The sequence below is a fragment of the Grammomys surdaster genome, unplaced genomic scaffold (assembly GCF_004785775.1).
Source record: "Grammomys surdaster isolate TR1022 unplaced genomic scaffold, NIH_TR_1.0 126248, whole genome shotgun sequence".
Lineage (NCBI taxonomy): Eukaryota > Metazoa > Chordata > Mammalia > Rodentia > Muridae > Grammomys > Grammomys surdaster.
The window spans coordinates 8753861-8761365 of NW_021621048.1; positions in this window are offsets into that span (position 1 = coordinate 8753861).

The following is a 7505-nucleotide window of genomic DNA, read 5'->3' on the forward strand; positions in this document are numbered from 1 at the left end:
CACACACACACACACACACACCCATAGATTTGTGTTGCTTTTACTTTGGTCAGAAAAGCCCTCCCCCCCCCCCCTGGACTCCCCACCCCCCCCCCAAAGTGTGTTAATGCAGAGACTCGTGGCTAGTCAAATGCCAAGTATAAATAATTCTGAGTACATGGCTGTGGGTGAATCATCTATATTAATCCCGTCCTTCCTAAGATCAGGGAGTAGGCAATACTCTTCAGCCACAGAAAAAGACACCCTTTATGGCAACATGACAGAACTGGATTGTTGTGTAAAATGAAATAAGCCAGGTGGAGAAGGATAAGTACCACACAGTTCTGTATGTGGAATTATAATAAAATGTTGATAAGTTGAAAGCAGCTTGGTGGTTACCTAAGACTAGAGAGAGACAGAGGAGTCGTAACAGGAAGATCATCAATGGGTACAGAGTTACAGGGGGGTATAAAAGGTCCTGGTGTGCCCTAGGGGAGACTGTAGACAATGAAATATGCTGTCTATTCAAGCAGCACATGAAAGATTGTGAGTGTTTCACTAAAAAGTGATAATAAATGTTTGAAGAGATTAAACACGTTTGGCCTGAATAAAACATGCACTGAAGCACTACATGGCACCCCATAAATATGTGTGGCTTTTCTATACCTGTTTAGTTATTTTTTAATTAGCCAAATCTTTCTACTCTATCAGCAAGTCTCTCTCCTCTCAGCATCTCTCTCCTAAGGGTGGACCCTTCTTCAGGTACTTCCCACAACACTGGGCCCTGAGCCCTGAGCCCTGAGCCCTGAGCCCTGAGCACTGAACACTGGGCACTGAGCCCTGAGCCCTGAGCCCTGAGCACTGAACAGTGGGCACTGAGCCCTGAGCCCTGAGCCCTGAGCACTGGGCACTGAGCACTGAGTACTGGGCACTGAGCACTGGGCACTGAGCAATGAGGACTGGGTACTGCCCATGGTCAAGCAGAGCAGGTGCTCAGGAAAGCATGGGAAAAGGGAAGGGCATTTGCTGCCCTCAGGAAACTTTCTCAGGTTTCCCAGGACACACACTTGACTGGTGTTTTTTAGAATATTTCATACCCTGATCTTTGCATATGGGGGTAATTTTGAACACAGGTACGAGGTCTGGCTGTGTCTGTGCATGCCAAGGTCTTATGGTTTAGAGCTGGTGAAGCGAGTGCACTGGTTAGACCTGGAAGAACTTAAAGACAGAGTGAGACTAGCATGGAAACCACACAGAAATGTTAACACCGCTGCTGCTGCTGCTGCTGCTGCTGCTGATGATGATGATGATGATGATGATGATGATGATGGTTCTGCTGGAAGGTCTTCAACTCAGAAGCCAGGATATCTGTTCTTCTCTCGTCTTGAGCCATCTCCATCCCTCAGATCTGCTCCTCCTTCTCACACACATCATTGCCCTCCTCAAGCACTAGGCCCCATCCATATTCACAGAGATAAAGCCAGGGGAGCAGCGGTTCTGTTCCCTGGGCCTTCTAAAGGGAAAGAGTGACTGACTATTCATGAGTATGTTAACTGAGGGCAAACCAGCCTTCTGGACTTACTGCTCTAGCAGTCTCAACTGACCTTACTGTGAGCAAGACCAAAGGCCACCCCTGAACATCCCTCTGGTTTCAGTCTGAGGTTTGGAGATAAAATATAGAATTGGGACACAGAAGACCACTGAAGGATCTGATCACATGGTTCATCATGCAAGGAACACATTCTCACGTGCACACACATGCGCACACCTGACTTTTCTCACTTGTCTTCTATACTTGCTCAGCTTTGGGCATTCCCGTGAGCAAAGCCTCCTCTCAGGCTCAGGATATCCGTAAGCAATCATGCCTAGCTACCATCATCCCCAGGACCATGTCTCTGAACTGCTCCTCCCTCACTTAACTACCTTGGTTAACTCGGCCACTTAGAATGGGCCAGGTGCTACAATCATTTAGAGTTTCTTGCTCAAAATTATATATTTCAAAGCCATAAAGACTTTTCAGTGTATTTATGCTACTTTATAGATTAAAGAAGTAAGTCTCAGAGAGGTTAAGTGACTTGATCAAAAGCACACAGTGGTAAAATATTTCAATCCCAGGTCCTAGTGCATTATCCAGCACTCTGCCCAGCACATTGCTCTGATAAACTTTACACACACACACACACACACACACACACACACACATATACACTATACCCTTTTCTTTTCAAAGCAGAAGGCACATTGACTCTGAACAGTCTCCACCTTTGTCAGCCATCTTTCCAGCTACCTCTCCTCCTCCATCACCACCAGTCCCTACTCTCCTGGAAAATCCCTGCCAGATCTCAGTGGATTTCCACCACAACCTGCACTCCCTGCCCATCTAATCCAGTCCCCTTCCTATCCCCCCCACACAAACCCAACCCTTTGGCTTCTCTGTACTAGTCCTGTCCTGTCCTGTCCTGTCCTGTCCTGTCCTGTCCTGTCCTGTCCTGTCCTATGTGGGTCTGTGGTCTCACAGGTCTGGATATGCCAAGAATACTGCTCTGTGTTCTGCCTGAGGGTTTATGGTTCAAATGCCTCCCCTACAGGGAATACCTCCAGCCATCCCAGCCCTTCAACTCATGTGGTACCCCATGCCCCCCCCCTTCTCTCTCTTCTCTCTCTCTCCCTTTCTCATACACATGCACACACATGTATACGTGTACGCCTTTGACCTTGCAGAAAGCTGGGTTAACACAATTCCTGCTTTCATAGAGTGATACCGTCATGCCCCACAAAGCATCTCTTCCTTGTATCCCTGCTGCCACCCCACTTTGTCACTCCTCCTGTTTGTCTCCACACTCCAGAGGCTAACACACAGCATGGAAGGGTGCTCAGAAAACATGGTCTGGCACAGCAGACAGACAACAAACCAATCTAGTACCCTACTTAATCCCACCCCACACAGTCTGCCAGTGTAGCCAAAGACACGAGGGCTGCTCTCTGGCTGCTGCAGAGAGAAACATAAAGCAACTTGCTGGCTGGAGGCCAGTGTATCATATGGAGAAGAAAATGTAAGTCTAACTTACTTCAATCCAACATGCTGAAATATGGACTCTCAGCACTGTATTCAAAAGGGAGGGCTGGGGAGCTTGGTGACAGAGCACCTGATTAACATGTCTATATGTGTAAATGGGGATACGGGTATATGTATACAGATGTGGTAATGCATACATATATACGGCTCAATACCTAGTTTGTGTGATTTAGAGTACTACTTATACAAATATATGATATATGGCAGAATTGCAGTCATCTCAGGGGACACTCCTTTCCCCTAAGGACATCGCTGTCATATTAGAACCGGCCCTTGAGAAACACTATATCTACGATGCCTATCTGGGCAGTTCACCTACAACATCGCTGCCAGGACTCTGAGGCCATAATACACTTAGAAACAACAAGCATGCCCCATAATACACTCGCTGTGGTAGATTATTAAGAAGAGACCACAATTCACTTTTTCCGGTGTCATTTACCACATGGCTTTGGGGGCCAACAGAATAGTAGCAGAAATACTGTACACACTGTAAATAGACTTACACAAGGGACCTCGTTCCTCTTTGTACAAAGACAAGACAGAGTCAAGTCCCTCAGATAGCCCATCTTAGGCTGGCATCGCCCAGCTGCACCCTAGATGTCTGCACAACCCTGGCCAAGGTCAGTCAGCAGATACAGAAGAAATCTTAGCCAAGATCAGCCAAACTCGGCCCAGAGCCACTGAATCCCTGAAGATTCGTGAGCTATACAATGTTAGCGTATGCTTCTGGAGTTCTGTGGTTGCTTCTTATGTAGGAATATTGCCACAATCAATTGCTGGATCAAGTACCTAAATAGTCTTCACTGATCTGAGATTTGGGACTTCCAAAAGCCAAATCTGCCACTGAGAAAAGAAACTGCCTTAATTAATGGCACTAAAGTAGACCTAGAGTAACCCTGGAGGCAGTCACTTAGAGGAAACCACCCAAAAGCATGGAGTCATGAGAAGCATGCCCCAAATGCTGCAAAGCCTTGTGGGAACTCTTGAAAAAGGACAACACGCAAGCTGGCTCACCTGCCCCCTCTATCTGATCATACTTGTGTTTGCCGAGTATCCCCTAATGTAATTGCCAGATTCACCGACACTTTTTTTTCCCTTTTAGGAGATGATCCTATCCACATTAGACTAATTCAATTAACGGACATTACCATGTCTAACTATGGGCAATTTTTTTCTCTCTCAAAATGCCAGATGCCTCAAAGTAGCTGCAAGAACTGCTGGATTAGTGGAAAATTATTTGAAAATCTGTTAACAGACTACCGTGAAACTCAACCACTATCATTGGGATTCCGGGCACCAGTGACAGAATCCAAGGCATATGTTTTCCATCCCTACACCCTAATACATTAAAAAGGAAGGTCCTTTCGACCTAAAAATACAATTTGCAAATGTTCAAAGACTGCTTGTCATTACTTCTCCTCTGAAGATGTGCAGAGCTTTGCACTTTTAAGTGCAAATGTCTAACGGTCTCCAAACTCTAGGAAGAACCACAGCTCGACAAGGCTGCAGCCTGCTCGGGTCAGCATCCTCTCCACCAGGAAGATGGGCTTACAAGATTGCCTAATACAAGATTGGTGATCTGGAGCACATCAGCAGTCCCAGGACTTAGGAGTTTGAGGCAAGAAGGATCGATAAGAATTCAAGGGCAATCTGGGCTAGGCAGTAAGACAATGTTTATGGGAATAGGAAGAATGGCTCGGTGGTTAGAACACTGGCTGCTGTTCCAGAGGACCCAGGTTCTATTCCCAGCACTCATGTGGCTCTTCACAACCCACTGGATCCGATCTCCTCTTCTGGCCTCCGTGGACATCCGGCACATGCAAGGTATACAGACATACATGCAGGCAGACACACACACACACATTAAAAAATTCTAACTCAAAAAAAAAAAAATCAGAGCTGTGGTGATATCTCAGTGGGTAAATTGCTTCACAAACAAACATGAGTTTGAACCTCCAGAATCCATGTGAGACTGGAAACAGTAGCATGTATATAATTCCAGAGTTCCTGCAATGAAGTAAGGGAGTGGGGTGAATCTCCAGAAGCTTGTTGGGCCACTTAGCCTAGAATGTGCAGCAGGAGCCAGAGATCCTGTCTTAAGCAATGTGGAAGTCAAGGACCAACATCCAAAGAAGCCCTTTGACCTTCACACACCATGACATGTGTACACCTGCACACACACGCACACACACACACACACACACACACACACACACACCACAACCACAAAGATTTAAAGAATCATCAAAACAAAACAAAAATGTGTTCTGATTGGAACTCCTGATGCCATCCCAGCACTAGATCTGCAGTCTAGGAGAAGGATATACTGTTCCTATTGAACATAGCACATCCTTTACAAATACCAGAGACTACTTTAGATGAAATTTAATAGTAGAGCCCTTACCCAGCATTCATAAGACCCTCAGTCAATCCCCAGGACTGCAAAGAAAAAAAAGAAAGAAAGAAATACATAGGACCACCAGTTAGATGGCCAGTAGAATCCTATTAAGGAGCCTGTGGGCTTTACAATCACATCTGTCCCCATGCTGGTCCTGTGACCTGCTTCCTCTGGAGACCTTAGGAAGTCACTGTGTCCTTCCAATGTCACTTTCCCCAGCTGTGACAAGGGGATCTTGGCGGCTGTCATGCTAGCATATCAGAAATATATGGAGAACTTAGCATGGTCCCTGCCACAAAGGAGTCTTGACAGAAGAGCTAAGCTATAAGCTGCTGGCGGTGGATTTCGACTTGATGAAGTGGGAGCTGTTTAAAACAGAGTTTACTGAACCGATGGCATGACTGGGAAAGCCCCAGCTGGTGTTATGTTGATCTTAACAACTGAGAAGTCCCTTCTGGCTACTCACAGTGACTCTACCAGCCTAGCATCCTCACTTCCAAAGTCACAGACCAAAGCAAACAGATAATACACTAATAGAATTTAGCTGGCTAAAGGACAGCTAACGCTGCCCTAATGCAGAATTAAGGGCCTGTGGCTGGACTCTGTGGCCCTAGCTTGTTCTATCTCTTTTTCAAGTGCATTACCATTGATGGTCACCTGCTGCCTGCCAGGCCCTGTGCCAGGGCACTAAAGGCTTTCTCATCTAACTCTCACGGGGCATGCTAAGCTGTGTAGTGACATCCCAGACTGACAGGTGAAGAAATGAGGCAGAGCAGGAAAGTCACTGGCCAGATGTCTCCAAGCCATTATGCGAAGGGTTAAAAGTGGAATGGAGGCTTGTAGGTCTTCAAAGCTCACAGTCTCACTGCTGCCCTTCTGCTGCTGTGACCTTTTATACTGTCTAGATAAATGACTCCACAAGGCCGACATGGTGTGCACTAATAGGAACAAATGGGATTCTTTCTCGTGATACCTTAGTGGCGTTTCCAAGTCCATGATGAGAATGGTTTTCCTCCACAGATCTGATACGGCCACATATCCCTCCCACTGCCACCACCCTCTGATTCTGCTCATCAAATCCATTCAGTTTTTCTACTCACCTTTACCTTAGAAAGGAGACTTTTGTGCTTTCCCGGCCCATATCACTTGCTATAGCCACATTTTAAACACAAATTCATCCACCCATCATTTAAAATCAGCACACACAGCCTGGTGTGCTGGATGCACGCCTTTAATCTCAGCAGTTAGGAGGCAGAGGCAGGCAGATCTCTGTGAGTCTGAGGCCAGACTGGTCTATATAGCAAGTTCTGAGACGGCCAGGATACATGGAACTTGTCGAGAGAGAGAGAGAGAGAGAGAGAGAGAGAGAATCAGCATATGTCCCGCATCCTACACACCATGTGCAGTGACGCTCTGCTATAAACCTACTGTCATACACATCAGTATTCATGTCTATCATGCACATATTTACATTTATAACTTTTATTGTGGAAAATGTCTCTTCTTCTTCTCATAAAGATTTTTCAAAGAAAACCAGAAATGATTAATTGTGCAAAAACCCCTTACATCCTCACTGCGCAACTTTAACAACTGTCAGCTGTGATTACCGTGTCTCCGACGCACCCCAGTCCACTGCGCTAGCTCTGCTGGTATTTTAAAGCCAGTGTGGGGCAGTGTGTAGTGTTATTCATATGCACAGCATTCTTGATACCAGGACACATTTGAAGAATGTTTGCTGAGTGCCACTCAGGTCAAATCAAGGCAGACACACACTCACACATCATCATAAACCACAACGCTGGGGTCTCCTTGCTATCCCTACCTCACAGATGGTGAACGGGAGGCTACAGGAGCAAAAGCAACTAGCCCACGGTCCCACCCTGATTAATGGTAGACTTGGAAGTTGACCCCAGGTATCCTGGGCTCTATACTGTGGGGAGCACAGCCTTTTTTTTCTCCCAAGATCCTTTTCTCCCATTTGTCATAGGACTGGTCCAGAATAGATAGATAGATAGATAGATAGATAGATAGATAGATAGATAGATAGAT